Below are 20,279 nucleotides of genomic sequence, written 5' to 3'. Positions count from 1 at the left end.
GGAGAATCCCCAAGGACAGAGGAGCCCGGCAGGCGACGGGGTCATAAAGAGTTGGACATGACTGAGCAACTAAGCACAAATGCATGATTATTCAAAAGACAATCAGTTCAGTTCAGTCACTCAGTCGTATCCGACTCTTTGCAACTCCATGAATCGCAGCATGCCAGGCCTCCCTGTCCATCACCAACTCCAGGAGTTCACCCAAACTCATGTGCATCGAGTCGGTGATGCCATCCAACCATCTCATCCTCTGTCGTCCCCTTCTCCTCCTGCCCCCAATCCCTCCCAGCATCAGGGTCTTTTCCAATGAGTCAACTCTTCGCATGAGATGGCCAAAGTATTGGAGACAATAATCAAAAGATTATTCAAAAGGTCTCTGAATTACCTCAAATCATCTTCCTTATGTGGCTTTGGGTAACATCACCCAGGTCTTAGTTTTAGCTGCCAGACATTATGGTCTGGTTTTAACTCAAGAGTCTGGAAAGAAGTCATCATAAAAGGGGAGGGCAGCCTTCTTTCTCCTCCCCATCCTGGTGGTAGCAGCAGTGTTTCTGAGGAAGCTGATTGGAATTCTGGGGGACCAGCACAGGTCTGGTGGCCAACTGTAGAGCAATGATTTGGAATATAGGTTAGAAGCTGGTTTTGCAGCATGGACTGACAGCAGATCAATCAGTGTACAACAAACACTGGCCCAAATGCTGCAGAGGGAGAGGGGATTGCTGGTGTCACACCACTTGGCTGAGCTATGGAGTTAGCATGCTGCTGCTACTGCTGCTAAGTCACTTCAGTCGTGTCCAACTCTGTGCAACCCCATAGACGGCAGCCCACCAGGCTCCCCCGGCCCTGGGATTCTCCAGGCAAGAACACTGGAGTGGGTTGCCATTTCCTTCTCCAATACTTTTGTATAATAGTAAAATACATTTCTAGGATTAGTTTACAAGGAGTTTCCATGGAAATCATATTGTTTCTTTCCTCATAGATCTGATACATTGTATGAACGGATATTCTAACATCTCAATTTGTTTCTAAGTGTTTTTTAATTGGAGTTTTAAGGCTTTTTAGCTGAAATCCCAACCAAATCACTTGCTGGTAGAGGATAATGCATTTTGTGATTTCTAAGTAAGGGTTCTGGGTGGGTTTAGCCAGTTTGGATTTGAATTCTAGTTCTGCCACTGTACATGCTGGATAACCTTAAATAAGACTTAACCACTCTGATCCTGTTACTTGCACTGTAAAATCAGATAATAATATCAGCACCAATCTCCCAGAGTTGTGGTGAGGCATAAGAGAACTCATTTTATAAAATGTTTAGCTGGCAGGCAGGCTTCCCTGGCAGCTTAGCTGGTAAAGAATCTGCCTGCAATGCAGGAGCTGCTGGTGCTGCTAAGTCGCTTCAGTCGTGTCCGACTCTGTGCGACCCCATAGATGGAAGCCCACCAGGCTCACCTGTTCCTGGGATTCTCCAGGCAAGAACACTGAAGTGGGTTGCCATTTCCTTCTCCAGCGCATGAAAGGAAAAGTGAAAGTGAAGTTGCTCAGTCATGTCTGACTCTTAGTGACCCCATGGACTGCAGCAGGAGACCCCGGTTCAATTCCTGAGTCTGGAAGATCCCCTCCAGAGGGGATAGGCTACCCACTCCAGTATTCTGGCCTGGAGAATTCCATGGACAGAGAAGCCTGGGAAGCAGTCCATGGGGTCCCAAAGAGTCAGATATGATAGAGTGACTTTCATCTTCACTTAGCTGTCAGGTGTTTATTATGTAAGTATTCTTCATGCTTTTTAGTTTATATCATTAAAATAATGAAAACACTGTTAGTAGGAATGACTTACTAGAAAGAATATTAATGAACTTATTAGTTTTGTAGTGGCCAGTAGCCAGAATGCTGGTTAACTCTCCTGTCCCTGCCCTCCACTGAGACCTTGTGCTGGGACACATCTAGAGGGTTTGCAGTTCTGGAAGTTTATTGCTAGCCTCCGACAGACTCTGAGGAGAACGTGGCTACCTGCACTTTCCTAGCCTTTCTGCCACTACCACACTGAAGCTGACAGTAGGGGAGGGCTGTCAGTAGTTAAGTTAAGCAAAGTGACTGAAGTACTCACTTCCCAGGGCAAAATTTAGGGACATACTCAGAACTCAAAATATTCAGTACTGAAGATTAAGAACAACAACAACAATTTAATGCAATATTGAAAAAACACCAAAAAATTCCGTAATAAAAATAACAGAAATTAAAATAAAGATAGTCTAACTCTTCCTTTTGTTTTATCTCCTCTATAGTACCTCATTGGAGAAGGCAATAGCACCCCACTCCAGTACTCTTGCCTGGAAAATCCCATGGACAGAGGAGCCTGGTAGGCTGCAGTCCATGGGGTCGCTAAGAGTCGGGCACGACTGAGTGACTTCCCTTTCACTTTTCACTTTCATGCATTGGAGAAGGAAATGGCAACCCACTCCAGTGTTCTTGCCTGGAGAATCCCAGGGACAGAGGAGCCTAGTGGGCTGCCGTCTATGGGGTCGCACAGAGTCGGACACGACTGAAGCGACTTAGCGGCAGCAGCAGCATATTACTTCACAGTACTTTTAGGTTTTTATTTTGAAAAAAATTTTAAATGTCACATGCAAGTATTTATATTGATTATTGAGTTGGTTTCCCCTTAAATATCATAGCCAAGGGAAATGTCTCACTCCTAGTCCCTATTCGGGGAAGTGGGGTACTGTGCGGTTGGCCAGGAGGAGCAAGTGGTGAAATATTTGGGAAGCCTGAGAAAGGTGGATTGGGCGCCCCTGGAGCATGCAGGTTGCCAGGAATGGACAAGCTGGGGACTGGGGCTCCAGGGCCCGTGGGCGGGGAAGGGGCCAAGACGGCGCTTACTGGGTCTTCCTTCCTGCCTGATACAGGGGTCGCACCGCGCCTTTGCGAGGTCTGCGCGCGGCGGCGGCTGTAAACCTGTCCGCGGGCCGCTGGCGGGGCGGTTGGGGAAGGCGTTGGAGGGAGGCGCGGTGCTCGGTTGATTAGCGCCCCTCTGCGTCGAGGCGGAGGCAGTTGCCGAGGCCTCAGCGGTGAGCGTTCGGATCTTCTCGCCCTTTCTTCTCTTTCCTAAACCTACTCTTACTCCCTATGCTCTGCTCGCCCCTGTAGGCCTTCCAGCCCAAGAGCGCTCTCCCGCTGAGCCACGCCCCCGCTCCGCCCCCCTCCTCAAAAACGCCACAAATGCACAAAAACCCAACTAGGAAATTTTTCTAATTTTTAATTTTGGCTGTAACTTAGTGATTAGAAGGAAAGCTTTGGGAGGTTCAGTCAGCTTTGATTTTAATTTGACTTCAGGCAAATGACTTGATCCCTAAATCTCAGCTATAATGTAGGGATATCATTTTATTCATCCTATAGGATTTTTGTTTTTTAAGAAAACCAAGATAAAAGTCACCAGTTTCAGTATTTTAAATTATTGGAATTCAGTGACTTTAATTACATTCATTATGTTGTGAAATTGTCAGCACTAATTGTGGAACATTTTAATCTTCCCTAAAATAAACCCTGTACTTAGGAACAGTCCTTCCTCAGGCTCCCCATTTCCACCCTCTGGCACCACAAATTGACTTTCTGTTTGTATGCATTTGCCAGTTCTGGACATTTCTTATGTCAGTGGAAATAATCAATAAGCCAGTTGAGAATAGGAAAAGAAAAGAGTTTCAATTGAATCAACCTGAGGACTGCAGCCTGGGAGAGTGGCTTTCAGATAACTGAGGAACTGCTCCAGGGAAGCCATGGTGGTTTTCTGCATAGTTTTATATCTCACCAGAGCAAATGTTAGTGGAGGAGTGTCTGGAGGCCTCTCCTCCTGTGACCCTCATTCTTGGTAAGGATGCAAAGAAGAATCTAAGGTCTTACCTGTTGCACTCAAGTTTCTTAACAATAAGGAAAGAAAGAACAGGTCGGTAAGTGGCGGTAAGCCACTGAGTGACTGAGCACACAAAAAGAACAGAGAGAATACCTTGAGAGAGGTGGGCCATGCAAAGGGAGGCAATGGCCCTGGAAGGGTGGGGAACAGAGATATTAAGGCAAGGTCATTTGCATAATCCAGGGGATTATTGATTAACAGACTTGATTGACAGCTGTGGGTTATATAACAAGATGCTCTACTGCACATGTCCTTTTCATAATTCAGTCTGTTATAATTAGATGTGTATATTCATGAAATATTTGTAAGTAGTTAATGAGTCCAATGGACACCAAAAGATTACTTTAGTACATGATGGTGTGAGGTGTGTGTGTGTGTGTGTGTGTGTGTGCCAGAGTAGGGAAAGTCCCACTAGTTGGCTGGTGGGTGATTTTTCTGGTCCCTTGACTATTTTGGAGTATTGATGGGGGCATATTTGGTGGGGGTGGTAAATTGCTTGGTGGGATTAGGTGACCACTGGATGTTTAGCTGAAGGGAGCCACTTTTCCTTTCTCTTGGCTAACTTCCTGCCTAACAGAAAGAACACCAAACAAGTAGGAATACATTCCTTTAAGGTTTCACAAAAACAAACAAACAGAAATAGATAGAAATGTATACAATGTGTCAGTATGGCCTTGGCACCAGAGAAAAGAAGTCTTATCATCCAAGAACTATCAGCACTGACATCCCAGGAAAGGAGGCATTTAATCTTTATTTTTAACAGGGACTTTTTAACTTTAGATCAATGTACCTTTTTCTTTAGTGATTAAAGCAGATGCCAAGGTTATGTTTGATAGGCTACAAACAGGCTGTTTTAGCTAGCGTAAAATTCAAGTTAAATCATGTATAAGCGAGAATGACTTCTTCGTAACTCAGTTTGTGAAAATTTCTTCCTTGACACGTATATAAACATAGAATCATATAATATGTGGTATTTTGTGTTTGGCTTCTTCCACTTGACATATTTTCAAGGTTCATGAGTTTTGTGTCATGTAACTACATTTTGGATAATACCACATTCTGTTTATCCATTCTCAGAGACTTTCAGGTTGTTTCAACTTGGGTATTATGAATAACGCTACCATGAACTTTAGTGAACATATTTTTACGTTGGTGTATGATTTCTATTCCTAGAAACTTAGGAGTAAACTTGCAAGGTCATATGGTAATTATATGTTTAACTTTTTGAGGAATGGCCAAACATTTCCACAGCTGGTATGCTACTTTACATTCCCACCAGCAGTGTGTGAGGGCTCCAGTTTTCTACATTCTTGCCAATATTTATTTTCTGTTTAAAAATTAAAATATTTTAAGTTATAGCTCTTAGTGGGTGTTTGCACATTGTGGTTTTGATTTAAATTTCCTTAGTGACTATGGCAACCCACTCCAGTACTCTTGCCTGGAGAATGCCACGGAGGGAGGAGCCTAGTAGGCTACAGTCCATGGGGTCACAAAGAGTCGGACACAGCTAAGTGTCTTCACTTCACAGTGACTATATTGAGCATCCTTTCATGTATTTGTTGGCCGTTTGTATAATTTCTTTTGGAGAAATGTCTATAGCTCCTTTTGCATGTTATTTTAGTAGTCTGTCACTTTGTTGTTGAATTGTAAGAGTTCTTTGTATGTTCATAATATGAAATCCTTATCAGATATACGATTTGAAAATATTCCATTCTATGACTTGTCTTTTCACATTCTTGTCCTTCGGTGCTCAAAAGTTTTGACTTGGTGAAGCTCAATTTTTCCACAGTTTATTGTGATCCACACAGTCAAAGGCTTTGGCATAGTCAATAAAGCAGAAATAGATGTTTTTCTGGAACTCTCTTGCTTTTTTGATGATCCAGTGGATGTTGGCAATTTGATCTCTGGTTCCTCTGCCTTTTCTAAAAACCAACTTGGACATCTGGAAGTTCACAGTTCATGTATTGCTGAAGCCTGGCTTGGAGAATTTTGAGCATTACTTTACTAGCATGTAAAGTAGATGAGTGCAACTGTGCAGTAGTTTGAACATTCTTTGGCATTGTCTTGAGAAACCGATATGCAGGTCAGGAAGCAACAGTTAGAACTGGACATGGAACAACAGCCTGGTTTCAAATAGGAAAAGGAGTATGTCAAGGCTGTATATTGTCACCCTGCTTATTTAACTTATATGCAGAGTACATCATGAGAAACGCTGGGCTGGAAGAAGCACAAGCTGGAATCAAGATTGCCGGGAGAAATATCAATAACCTCAGATATGCAGATGACACCACCCTTATGGCAGAAAGTGAAGAGGAACTAAAGAGCCTCTTGATGAAAGTGAAAGAGGAGAGCGAAAAAGTTGGCTTAAAGCTCAACATTCAGAAAACGAAGATCATGGCATCTGCTCCCATCACCTCATGGGAAATAGATGGGGAAACAGTGTCAGACTTTATTTTTTGGGTCTCCAAAATCACTGCAGATGGTGATTGCAGCCATGAAATTAAAAGACGCTTACTCCTTGGAAAGAAAGTTATGACCAACCTAGATAGCATATTGAAAAGCAGAGACATTACTTTGCCAAAAAAGGTCCATCTAGTCAAGGCTATGCTTTTACCAGTAGTCATGTATGGATGTGAAAGTTGGACTGTGAAGAAACTTGAGCGCAGAAGAATTGATGCTTTTGAACTGTGGTGTTGGAGAAGACTCTTGAGAGTCCCTTGGACTGCAAGGAGATCCAACCAGTCCATTCTGAAGGAGATCAGCTGGGATTTCTTTGGAGGGAATGATACTGAAGCTGAAACTCCAATACTTTGGCCACCTCATGCGAAGAGTTGACTCATTGGAAAAGACTCTGATGCTGGGAGGGATTGGGGGCAGGAGGAGAAGGGGACGACAGAGGATGAGATGGCTGGATGGCATCACTGACTCGATGGACGTGAGTCTGAGTGAACTGTGGGAGTTGGTGATGGACAGGGAGGCCTGGCATACTGCAATTCATAGGATCGCAAACAGTCAGACACGACTGAGTGACTGAACTGAACTGAACTGAAGCTCAATTAATGTGTTTTCTTTTGGTATCATATCTGAGAATGCATTGCTGAATCCAAGTTATGAAGATTTCCTATGTTTCCTTCTAAAATTTTATTGTTTTAGCTCTTACTTTTGGGTGTTTGATCCATTTTAAAATAATTTTGTATATATTGTGAGGTTAGAGTCCAACTTTATTCATTTGCATTTGCCTGTTATCAGGCCCTCTCCACATTCTTGGGCAGCAATACCATAGAAATGAATATTCCTACCACAAGGCTCTTAAGCAAGCGAAGTTTTTTATTTGTTTGATATTTTGTCCACAAGGGAGAAGGCAGAAAAGACTGCCCAATAACGCCACCAAAAGTTCTGAGGAACAGACAAAAGACAGTGTGAGGGAGAGTGCTGCAAGGTACCTGATCAGCTTGTGTTTGATTTTTGAATTGGTTGGCATCAAGGTTAAATTTCAAGCATCATGAACCTTCTAGTTTCAACCAGTGTGGGGTCTATATGTTTGCAGTCAGCAGTTTTCATCTGGTGGGGATCTGTGTCCTGCAAAAAAATCTTGGGAATGTCTGTCAGGTCTTTGGGCTTCCCTGGTGGCTCAGTGATAAAGAATCCTCCTGCAATGCAGGAGCCACAGGAGACATGGGTTTGATCCCTGGGTCAGGAAGGTCCCTTGGAAGAGGGCACAGCAACCCACTGCAGTATTTTTGCCTGGAGAATCCTGTGGATAGAGGAGCCAGGCAGGCTACAGTCCTTGGGGGTCACAAAGAGTTGGACACAACTGAAGCGGCTTAGCAGCAGCAGCAGTCAGGGAAATCGGAGTTCAGTGATTCTTCAATAAAAAAAAAATTATTGGAGGATAATTGCTTTACAATATTGTGTTGATTTCTGCCTTACAATAATGTGAATCAGTCATAATTATATATATAATATTAACATATTAATAAATTTATATATATACACACACTCTCCCTCTTGAGCTTCCCTACTACCCACTCATCCCACCCGTCTTGGTCATCACAAGAGTGCCAGGCTGGGCTCCCTGTATTATATAGCAGCTTCATGTCAATGCTACTTTCTCAATTCATTCCACCCTCACCATCCCCCATGGTGTTCACAAGTCCCTTCTCTATGTCTTTTCGCCATTCCTTCTCTGTCAATAGGTTCATCAGTACCATTGTTCTAGATTCCACATATATGTGTTAATATATGATATTTGTTTTTCTCTTTCTGACTTCATTCTGATTAACAGGCTCTGGGTTCATTAACCTCACTATAACTCACTCTAATTTGTTCCTTTTTATGGCTGAGTAATATTCTATTGTATATATGTACCAGAACTTCTTTATCCATTCATCTATTAATGGCTATCTAGATTGCTTCCGCGTGCTGGCTATTGTAAAATAGTGCTGCATGTACGTTGGGGTACATGGTTTTTTGAGTTATGATCATCTCAGGGTATATGCCCAGTAATGGAATTGCTAGGTCATAGGGTAGTTTTATTCCTACATTTTTAAGGAATCTCCATGCTGTTCTCCACAATGGCTATATAATTTACATTCCCATCAACAGTGTAAGAGAGGGTTCCCTTTTCTCCACATCCTCTCCAGCATTTGTTGTTTGTAGATTTTTTTGATGATGACCATCTGACTCATTCCATAGTTCATCAGGCACTCTATCTATCAGATCTAGGCCCTTAAATCTATTTCTCACTTCCACTGTATAATCATAAGGGATTTAGTGGTTTTCCCTACTTTCTTCAATTTAAGTCTGAATTTGGCAATAAGGAGTTCATGGTCTGAGCCACAGTCAGCTCCTGGTCTTGTTTTTACTGACTGTATAGAGCTTCTCCATCTTTGGCTGCAAAGAATATAATCAATCTGATTTCAGTGTTGACCATCTGGTGATGTCCATGTATAGAGTCTTCTCTTGCGTTGTTGGAAGAGGGTGTTTGTTATGACCAGTGCATTTTCTTGGCAAAACTCTATTAGTCTTTTCCCTGCTTCATTCTGTATTCCAAGGCCAAATTTGCCTGTTACTCCAGGTGTTCCTTGACTTCCTACTTTTGCATTCCAGTCCCCTATAATGAAAAGGACATCTTTTTTGGGTGTTAGTTCTAAAAGGTGTTGTAGGTCTATATAGAACCGTTCAACTTCAGCTTCTTCAGGGTTACTGGTTGGGGCATAGACTCGGATTACTGTGATATTGAATGGTTTGCCTTGGAAACGAAGAGAGATCATTCTGTCATTTTTGAGATTGCATCCAAGTACTGCATTTCGGACTTTTTTGTTGACCATGATGGCTACTCCATTTCTTCTGAGGGATTCCTGCCCGCAGTAGTAGATATAATGGTCATCTGAGTTAAATTCACCCATTCCAGTCCATTTCAGTTTGCTGATTCCTAGAATGTCGACATTCACTCTTGCCATCTCTTGTTTGACCACTTCCAATTTGCCTTGATTCATGGACCTGACATTCCAGGTTCCTATGCAATATTGCTCTTTACAGCATCGGACCTTGCTTCTATCACCAGTCACATCCACAGCTGGGTATTGTTTTTGCTTTGGCTCCATCCCTTCATTCTTTCTGGAGTTATTTCTCCACTGATCTCAAGTAGCATATTGGGCACCTACCAACCTGGGGGAGTTTCTCTTTCAGTATCCTATCATTTTGCCTTTTTATACTGTTCATGGGGTTCTCAAGGCAAGAATACTGGAGTGGTTTGCCATTCCCTTCTCCAGTGGACCACATTCTGTCATATCTCTCCACCATGACCTGCCCATCTTGGGTTGCCCCACAGGCATGGCTTAGTTTCATTGAGTTAGACAAGGCTGTGGTCCTAGTGTGATTAGATTGACTAGTTTTCTGTGAGTATGGTTTCAGTGTGTTTGCCCTCTGATGCCCTCTTGCAACACCTACCGTCTTCCTTGGGTTTCTCTTACCTTGGGCGTGGGGTATCTCTTCATGGCTGCTCCAGCAAAGCACAGCCATTGCTCCTTACCTAGGATGAGGGGTATCTCCTCACCGCCGCCCTTCCTGACCTTCAACGTGGGATAGCTCCTCTAGGCCCTCCTGCACCCGTTGCAGCCACAGCTCCTTGGACGTGGGGTTGCTCCTCCCAGCCTCCACCCCTGGCCTTGGGCGTGGGGGCGTGGGGTAGGTCCTCAACCCCCACCCCCTCCCCACCCCACCCCCCCTCCCCACCACCCTTGGCCTCGGGCTTAGGGGGGTGGGGTAGCTCCTCCCGGCCGCAGCCCCTGACCTCAGATGCTGGGTATCTCCTCTTGGCTGCCCCCCCTGACCTTGGATGTGGGGTAACTCTTCTTGGCTGTTCCTGCACCATCGCAGTCTGGTACTCTCGGCCAGTGCCCCTGACCTCGGACGTGGGGTGGCTCCTCTTGGCCGCTGCCCTTTGGGCATGGGGTCCTCCCGGCTTCTGCTCCTGACCTCGGACGTGGGGTGGCTGCTCTCGCAGCCACCTGCACTTAGTGCGCCAGCCACAGCCGCCATGGAAAAGAAATGCAAAAAAGCAAAATGGCTGTCTGGGGAGGCTTACAAATAGCTGTGAAAAGAAGAGAAGTGAAAAGCAAAGGAGAAAAGGAAAGATATAAACATCTGAATGCAGAGTTCCAAAGAATAGCAAGAAGAGATAAGAAAGCCTTCTTCAGCGATCAATGCAAAGAAATAGAGGAAAACAACAGAATGGGAAAGACTAGGGATCTCTTCAAGAAAATCAGAAATACCAAAGGAACATTTCATGCAAAGATGGGCTCGATAAAGGACAGAAATGGTATGGACCTAACAGAAGCAGAAGATATTAAGGAGAGATGGCAAGAATACACAGAAGAACTGTACAAAAAAGATCTTCATGATCCAGATAATCATGATGGTGTGATCACTGACCTAGAGCCAGACATCCTGGAATGTGAAGTCACATGGGCCTTAGAAAGTGTCACTACGAACAAAGCTAGTGGAGGTGATGAAATTCCAGTTGAGCTATTCCAAATCCTGAAAGATGATGCTGTGAAAGTGTTGCACTCAATATGCCAGCAAATTTGGAAAACTCAGCAGTGGCCACAGGACTGGAAAAGGTCAGTTTTCATTCCAATCCCAAAGAAAGGCAATGCCAAAGAATGCTCAAACTACCGCACAATTGCACTCATCTCACGCATTAGTAAAGTAATGCTCAAAATTCTCCAAGCCAGGCTTCAGCAATATGTGAACCGTGAACTTCCTGATGTTCAAGCTGGTTTTAGAAAAGGCAGAGGAACCAGAGATTCAAATTGCCAACATCTGCTGGATCATGGAAAAGGCAAGAGAATTCCAGAAAAACATTTATTTCTGCTTTATTGACTATGTCAAAGCCTTTGACTGTGTGAATCACAATAAACTGTGGAAAATTCTGAAAGAGATGGGAATACCAGACCACCTGATCTGCCTCTTGAGAAATTTGTATGCAGGTCAGGAAGCAACAGTTAGAACTGGACATGGAACAACAGACTGGTTCCAAATAGGAAAAGGAATATGTCAAGGCTGTATATTGTCACCCTGCTTATTTAACTTATATGCAGAGTACATCATGAGAAACGCTGGACTGGAAGAAGCACAAGCTGGAATCAAGATTGCTGGGAGAAATATCAATAACCTCAGATATGCAGATGACACCACCTTTATGGCAGAAAGTGAAGAGGAACTAAAAAGCCTCTTGATGAAGGTGAAAGTGGAGAGTGAAAAAGTTGGCTTAAAGCCCAACATTCAGAAAATGAAGATCATGGCATCCGGTCCCACCACTTCATGGGAAATAGATGGGGAAACAGTGGAAACAGTGTCAGACTTTATTTTTGGGGGTGCCAAAATCACTACAGATGGTGACTGCAGCCATGAAATTAAAAGACGCTTACTCCTTGGAAGAAAAGTTATGACTAACCTAGATAGCATATTCAAAAGCAGAGACATTACTTTGCCAACAAAGGTTCGTCTAATCAAGGCTATGGTTTTTCCAGTGGTCATGTATGGATGTGAGAGTTAGACTGTGAAGAAGGCTGAGGGCCGAAAACTGATGCTTTTGAACTGTGGTGTTGGAGAAGACTCTTGAGAGTCCCTTGGACTGCAAGGAGATCCAACCAGTCCATTCTGAAGGAGATCAGCCCTGATTTCTTTGGGAGGAATGATGCCAAAGCTGAAACTCCAGTACTTTGGCCACCTCATGCGAAGAGTTGACTCATTGGAAAAGACTCTGATGCTGGGAGGGATTGGGGGCAGGAGGAGAAGGGGACGACAGAGGATGAGATGGCTGGATGGCATTACTGACTCGATGGACGTGAGTCTCAGTGAACTCCGGGAGTTGGTGATGGACTGGGAGGCCTGGAGTGCTGCAATTCATGGGGTTGCAAAGAGTTGGACATGACTGAGCGACTGATCTGATCTGATATGATCTGACTCATGGTAGTTTTGATTTGCATTTTTCTAATAATGAGTGATGTTAAGCACCTTTTCATGTGTTTATTAGCCATCCGTATGTCTTCTTTGGAAAAATGTCTGTTTAGGTCTTCTGCTCATTTTTTGATTGGGTTGTTTGTTTTTCTGATATTCAACTGCATGAACTGGTTATATATTTTGGAAATTAATCCTTTTTCAGTTGCTTTGTTTGCAATTATTTTCTCCCATTCTGTGGGTTATCTTTTCACTTTGTTTATAGTTTACTTTGCTGTACAAAAGCTTCTAAGTTTAACTCGGTCCTATTTGTTTATTCTTATTTCCCTTACTCTAAGAGGTAGGTCAAAGAGAATGCTGTGATTTATGTCAGAGTATTCTGCTTATGTTTTTCTCTAAGAGTTTTATATGTTCTGTTTTTATATTTAAGTACTTTAATCCATTTGAGTTTATTTTTGTAGATGGTGTTAGGAAGCATTCTAATTTCTTTTACATCCAGCTGTCCAGTTTTCCCAGCACCACTTATTGAAGAGGCTGTTCTTTCTCCATTATATATTCTTGCCTCTCTTGTCAAAGATATTGTGTATAGGTGCATGGGTTTATCTTTGGGCTTTCTATCTTGTTCCATTGGTCTATATTTCTGTTTTGTGCCAGTGCCCTACTATCTTGATGAATGAAGCTTTGTAGTATTGTCTGAAGTTAGGAAGGTTGATTCCTCTAGCTCCATTTTTCTTTCTTAAGACTGGTATAGCTATTCAGGGTCTTTTGTGTTTCCATACAAATTGCAAACATTTTTGTTCCAGTTCTGTCAAAAATGCCATTGTTAATTTGATAGGGAGTGCATTGAATCTGTATATTGCTTTGGATAGTATAGTCATTTTCACAATATTGATTCTTCCGATCCAAGAAAATGGTATTAGGTTGGTGCAAAAGTAATTGCAGTTTTGCATTGTTGAATATAATTTCCATTTGGTATTAGAATACATTCTTAAATAAATGTGGCTATGTTATACATTATTTTAATGTGCATGTCTCTCTTTATTTATTTATTTTTTTTGCTAATGTCTTATTACTTCTCTGCATCTATTGAGATCATATGATTTTTATCTTTCAATTTATTAATATGGTGTATCATGTTGATTTATTTGCATATATTGAAGAATACTTGCATCCCGTCTAATTGATGGTAAAGTAAAGTCTAATTGATCATGGTATATGAGCTTTTTAATATATTGTTGGAAAAAATTCTGTTTCCTAGAATTTTGTTGAGGATTTTTGCATCTATTTTTATCAGTGATACTGGCTTGTAATTTTCTTTATTGGTGGTATCTTCATCTGGTTTTGATGTCATGGTGATAGTGGCCTCATAGAATGAGTTTGAGAGCTTTCCTCCCTCTGCAATTTTCTAGAAGAGTTTGAGCAGGATAGGTTTTAGTACTTCACTAAACGTTTAATAGAATTCACTTGTGAAGCCATCTGACCCTGGACTTTTGGAAGATTTTATCACAGTTTCGATTTCAGTGCTTGTGACTGGTCTGTTCATATTTTCTGTTTCTTCCTGGTTCATTCTTGGAAAGTTGTATGTTTCTAAGAATTTGTCCATTTCTTCCAGGTTGTCCATTTTATTGGCATACAGTTGCTCACAGTAGTCTCTTATGATCCTTTGTATTTCTGCACTGTCTGTTGTAACTTCTTTTTCATTTCTAATTTAATTGATTTATCTTCTTCCTTTTTATCTTAATGAATCTAGCTAACAGTCTGTTAATTTTGTCTGTCTGCTCAAAAGACCAGCTTTTAGTATTATTGATCCTTTCTTGATATTGGAGCCTCCATTTCTTTTTTATTTGTTTCTGCTCTGATCTTAATTATTTTTTTCCTTCTAACTTTGGATCTTATTGTTCTTTCTTTTCTAGTTGTTTTAGGTGTAAGGTTAGGTTGTTAATCTAATGTTTTTCTCATTTCTTAAGATAGGTTTGCATTACTATAAACTTCCTTTTTTTAAAAAATTAATTTATTCATTTTAATTGGAGGCAAATTATTTCACAATATTGTGGTGGTCTTACCATACATCGACATGAATCAGCCATGGATGTACATGTGTCCCACCATCCTGAACCCCCCTTCCACCTCACGCTCCCCTCCCCCTCCCTCATCCCTCTGGGTTGTCCCAGAGTACCAGCTTTGAGTGCCCTGCCTCATGCATCAAACTTGCACTGGTCATCTATTTTACATATGGTAATATATGTGTTTCAATGCTATTCTCTCATACCATCACACCTCGCCTTCTCCCACATAGTCCAAAAGTCTGTTCTTTACATCTGTGTCTCTTTTTCTATCCTGAATATAGGGTTGTAGTTGTTACTGTCTTTCTAAATTCCATATATATGCATTAATATACTGTATTGGTGTTTCTCTCTCTGGCTTACTTCACTCTGTATTATAGGCTCCAGTTTCATCCACCTCATTAGAACTGACTTAAATGTGTTCTTTTTTATAGCTAAGTAATATCGCATTGTGTATAAGTACCACATCTTCCTTATCCATTCATCTGCTGAAGGACATCTAGGTTGCTTCCATGTCCTAGCTATTGTAAACAGTGCTGCAATGAACATTGGGGTACATGTGTCTCTTTCAATTCTGGTTTCCTCAGTGTGTATGCCGAGCAGTGGAATTGCTGGGTCATTCAATTTCCAGTTTTTTAAGGAATCTCCACAGTATTCTCCATAGTGGTTGTACTAGTTTGCATTCCCAATAACAGTGTAAGAGGGTTCCCTTTTCTCCACACCCTCTCCAGCATTTATTGTTTGTAGACTTTTTTGATGGCAACCATTCTGACTGGTCTGAGATGGTACCTCATTGTGGTTTTGATTTGCCTTTCTCTGATAGTGAGTCTTATTGAGCATCTTTTCATGTATTTGTTAGCCATCTGTATATCTTTAGATAAATGCCTATTTAGTTTTTTGGCCCATTTTTGGATTGGGTCATTTATTTTTCTGGTATTGAGCCACATGAGCTGCTTGAATATTTTGGAGATGAAATTTTTGTCAGTTGCTTCATTTGCTATTATTTTCCCCCAGTTTGAAGGTTGCCTTTTCACGTTGCTTATAGTTTGCTTCGTTGTGCAAAAGCTTTTAAGTTTAATTAGGTCCCATTTGTTTATTTTTGGTTTTATTTTCATTACTCTGGGAGGGGGGTCATAGAGGATCTTGCTGTGATTTATGTCAGAGAGTGTTCTGCCTATGTTTTCTTCTAAGAGTTTTATAGTTTCTGGTCTTATATGTAGATCTTTAATCCATTTGAGTTTATTTTTGTGTATGGTGTTAGAAAGTGTTCTAGTTTCATTCTTTTACAGGTGGTTGACCAGTTTTTCCAGCACCACTTGTTAAAAAGGTTGTCTTTTCTCCATTGTATATTTTTGCCTCCTTTGTCAAAGATAAGGTGTCCATAGGTGCGTGGATTTGTCTCTGGGCTTTCTATTTTGTTCTATTGATCTACATCTCTGTCTTTGTGCCAGTACCATACTGTCTTGATGACTGTAGCTTTGTAGTATAGTCTGAAGTCAGGCAGGTTGACTCCTCCAATTCCATTCTTCTTTCTCAAGATTGCTTTGGCTATTCGAGGTTTTTTGTGTTTCCATACAAATTGTGAAATTTTGTTCTAGTTCTGTGAAAAATACCATTGGTAGCTTGATAGGGGTTGCATTGAATCTGTATATTGCTTTAGTTAGTATACTTATTTTCACTATATTGATTCTTCCAATCCATGAACATGGTATATTTCTCCATCTATTTGTGTCATCTTTGATTTCTTTCATCAGTGTTTTACAGTTTTCTATATATAGGTCTTTTGTTTCTTTGGGTAAATTTATTCCTAAGTATAGACTTCCTTCTTAACAATTCTTTGGCTGCATCTTATAGGTTTTGAGTAGTGTTTTTGTTATTTGTTTTAGGTGTTTTTTAATTGCTTTTTTGATTTCTTCAGTGACCTCTTGGTTATTCAGAAGTGTATTGTTTAGCTTCCATATATTTGTGTTTTAACAATTTGTTTTCCCCTGTAATTGATATCTAATCTTACAGCATTGTAGTCAGAAAAAATGCTTGATGCAATTTCAGTTTTCTTAAACATACTGAGGCTTGATTTGGGACCCAAGATGTGATCTATCCTGGAGAATGTTCTGTGTGCACTTGAGGGAAAAGTGTATTATACTGCTTTTAGACGGAATGTCCTATAGATATCAATTAGATCCATTGGCCTAATGTGTCATTTAAGGCTGTGTTTCTTTACTAATTTTCTGTCTGGATGATCTTTCTACTGGTGTGAGTGGTGTGTTAAGTCCCTCACATTATTGTGTTACTGTCAATTTCTCCTTTTAAGTTATTAGCATTTGCCTTATATGTTGAGGTGCCCTATGTTTGGTGGATATATAATTATAATGGTTATATCTTCTTCCTGAATTTGTCACTTAACCATTGTGTATGGCCTTCCTCTTTTCATGTAACAGTCTTTACTTTAAGGTCTGTTTTATCTGATATGAGTATTGCTGCTTCAGCTTTCTTCTGATTTTCATTTGCATGAAGTATCTTTTTCCATACCCACACTTTCAGTCTTATGTGTCTCTAGGTCTGAAATGTGTCTCTTATAGACAGCATATATATAGGTCTTGTTCTTGTATCCAGTCATCTAGTCTGTGTGTTTTGGTTGGAGCATTGAATCTATTTACACTTAAGGTAATTATTAATATGTATGATCCTATTACCATTTATTTTATTAATTTTCCTTTGTTTTTGTAGGTCTTTCTCTTGTGTTTCCTCTCTAGAGAAGTTCCTTTGGCATTTGTTGTAAAGCTGGCTTGGTTGTGTTGAATTCTCTTTACTTTTGCTTATCTGTAGAGCTTTTGACTTTCCCGTTGAACCTGAATGAGTCCCTTGCTGGATAGAATAATCTTGGTTGTAGGTTTTTCCTTTCTTCACTTTAGGTATATCCTGCCACTCCTTTCTGGCCTGCATAGTTTCTGCTGAAAGATCAGCTATTAACCTTATGGGAATTCCCTTGTATATTGTTTCTTGCTTTTCTGTCACCGTGTTTAATATTTTTGTGTTTAACTTTTGTTAGCTTAATTAATATATGTCTTGGAATGTTTCTCTTTGAGTGTATCCTGTGTGGGCCTCTCTGGGCTTCTTGGACTTGGGTGGGTATTTCCTTTCCAATGTTAGGAAATTTTTCACTGTAATCTCCTCAAATATTTTCTTATACATTTTCTTCTTTTCTTCTTCTTGGACTCCTATTTTTCAAATGTTCATGTGATTATTGTTGTCCCGAAGGTCTCTGGGACTGTTATATCATTTCTTTTCATTCTTTATTCTGCTATGCTTCAGTTATTTCCGCTTTTCTACCTTCCAGCCTCACTTATCCATTCTTCTGCTTCAGTTATTCTGCTATTGGTTCCCTTTATTATGTTTTTATATTTCAATTATTGTGTTGTTCATTGCTGATGGTTTTTTGTTTCTTCTAGGTACTTAAACATTTCTTGTATCTTCTCAATCTGTGTCTCCATTCTATTTTTCTGTGCCTCCATCTTATTTCTGAGATTTTGGATCAGCTTTACTATCCTTACTCTGAATTCTTTTTCAGGTAAACTGCCTAATTCCTCTTTATTTGTTTGGTCGTGTGTGTGTGTGTGTGTGTGTGTGTGTGTGTGTGTTACCATGATCCTTCATCTGCTACTGTTTTCTATCTCTTTTCATTTTGTTTAATTTACTTTCTTTGGGGTCTCCTTTCCACAAGATCATAGTTCCTCTTACTTACGGAGCCTGACCCCAGGGAATGAGGTTGAATTAGTGTCTTTTGAAGGTTTCCTGGTGGGGAAGACTGGTGCCTGAGTTCTGGTGGGTAGAGCTGGGTCTCATCTCTCTGAAGGGCAGTGCTGCAGTGCCCTTGACACTGCAAATACCTGGGGTGTCTGGAGCATAGTATGGCTTTGGGTAGCCTGTTTGCTAATGGGTAGTATTGTGTTCCTCCTTTGCTACCTGCTTGGCATGAGGCATCTGGCACTGGAGTTTGCTGGCCTTTGGGTGGGGTCAAGTCTTATTGTTGAAATGAAGGCCTTTGAGGATCTTCTCACCAATTACTATTCCATATGGTTGGAGTTCTCTGTTGGTCCAACATCTTGAGCTTGGGTCTCCAACCTTGGCTTTTCAGTCTTGATCCCTGGCTGTAGCACTAAGACTTGACAGGTCACACAGCACAGGGGAGAAAGAGAAAGGGGAAAAAAAAAAAAGAATAGGGCATATAAACGGAAAAAAGAATGGATTGATAAAACCCAGAGACAGATGATAAAGGTAAAACTAAACAGAGGAAACACACAGAAACCGCACACAGTCACACTTAGAAAAAGAAAAGAAGAGGGAAAAAAAGAATACAAAGAGGAACCAAAAAAAGGAGAGCAATCAAACCATAAACAGACCCATAAATGAAAACAAACACTAAAACTAGATTAGTAAAAATACAAAATGAAAAACGTGGGTAAAAAAATTTGTAATGAAAAAGTACTGTATAAATAGGAAAAAAAATAAATTTATTTAAATATAAAAGCATAAATAAGGAAAAAGTAATTAAAAATAAAAATTAAAGGAGTAATAAAAAAGGAAAAACAATAGAACAAAACAAAAAAGATAAAGACAAAAATATATATAGAGAGAGTGGCAGTAAGAAGAATATTTTCCTGTGGCCTCAGATATCAGTGTCCTCTCTCCTACAGTGAGCTCCAGTCAATCTGCCTACTCAGGAAGTCCTCCAGTATTTCTAGGAAGGTCTCTGGATCTGCTATGGGCACTATGTTGTCAGCTCAGACTTAGAGCTGGCCTTATTCTAGCTTGTACTTGCTTCTAAAGTCCACAATTTACCACAGTCTCAAGCCAATTGCAGGGATTTAATCTGCTACTCCTATGGCTGCCAGAGTGAATTTCCTTCCTCTTCTTTAGTCACACGGCCCCCGGTGCTCAGTTTTGGTTTTGCTCTGCTTTCTGTTTGTAGGCCACCCTCTGGCATCTGTTCCCCTCCCAGACCAGAATGGGTGAAAGCCACTGCTCAGGGGAGAGGGAGAGATATGGCAGACACAATTGGGATGTGCAAGGAGTGCCTGCAGCAGCAGAGGCCTGCATAAGTTGCTACAGCCTAAGACGGGTCATGCACTCTGCTAGGGGAATTGGCCCCAGGTCGTGGATTCCTTGGCGGTACCAGGCTGCACAGGCTCCCAGGAAGGTGCTCACAGTTTGGTGGAAGCTGTGATGGCCATCACGCCCACCTCTGGGGTTGGAGACTGCAGCCATGTCTCGCCCCACCTCTGACACTTGTGAAAGTGTTGTCTTGCTGTCTGAGAGTGCACAGAATTAGAGGGTCCCCTCGACAGTGATCTCTCTCTCTGGCAGTATCGGGCTCTTTCCGGGATTCCTCAGCTGTGTTATATTGGCCCCCTCAGACTGTTTTCATGGCAATCAACCCCAGTCCTCTCCCTGGAGTCTCTGAACCACAGCACTCAGTGGCCCCAAACCCCAGTGGGCATGCAGACAAGCATTTCAGGCTGGGGAGTGCTGGTAGGCACTGATCTGTGTGCAGAAGTCTCTCCAATTCGCCTTCCACACACCTGTTGCTGCACTCTCCTTTGAGGTTCTGAAGTGCCCACCCCTATCCCCATCCTTGAGATGTTTACCAGTGTGCAAAACTTTTCTTCCTTCAGAGCTCCCTCCCTGAGGCACAGGTTCCTTCCTGATTGCTTTGTCTCCCCTTCTCTCTTTTTTTCCCATTATGTCTGTTGCCCTACCCCATTATGTGGAGATTAGCTTAAAGTTTTGGAAGTCTGAGGTCTTCTGCCAGCATTCAGTAGGTGTTCTGTAGGAGCTATCCACATGCAGAT

General features: G+C 41.4%; 1 protein-coding gene across 1 annotated transcript in view; it reads left to right on the top strand.

Moving 5' to 3' along the window:
* The first annotated feature begins 2,608 nt into the window (after positions 1-2,608).
* The window catches only part of LOC123331500 (phospholipid-transporting ATPase ABCA3-like), a 76,052-nt gene continuing 58,381 nt past the window's right edge, over positions 2,609-20,279 (top strand). The window contains exon 1 of the mRNA XM_044935576.2: positions 2,609-3,062. The gene's annotated coding sequence lies outside the window, so the exon portion shown is untranslated. The remainder of the gene's footprint in view (positions 3,063-20,279) is intronic.

Source organism: Bubalus bubalis, chromosome 24 (genome assembly GCF_019923935.1).
Source record: "Bubalus bubalis isolate 160015118507 breed Murrah chromosome 24, NDDB_SH_1, whole genome shotgun sequence".
Lineage (NCBI taxonomy): Eukaryota > Metazoa > Chordata > Mammalia > Artiodactyla > Bovidae > Bubalus > Bubalus bubalis.
The sequence above is the reverse complement of the archived record's forward strand: the minus strand, read 5'-3'. Positions and strand labels throughout refer to the sequence as shown.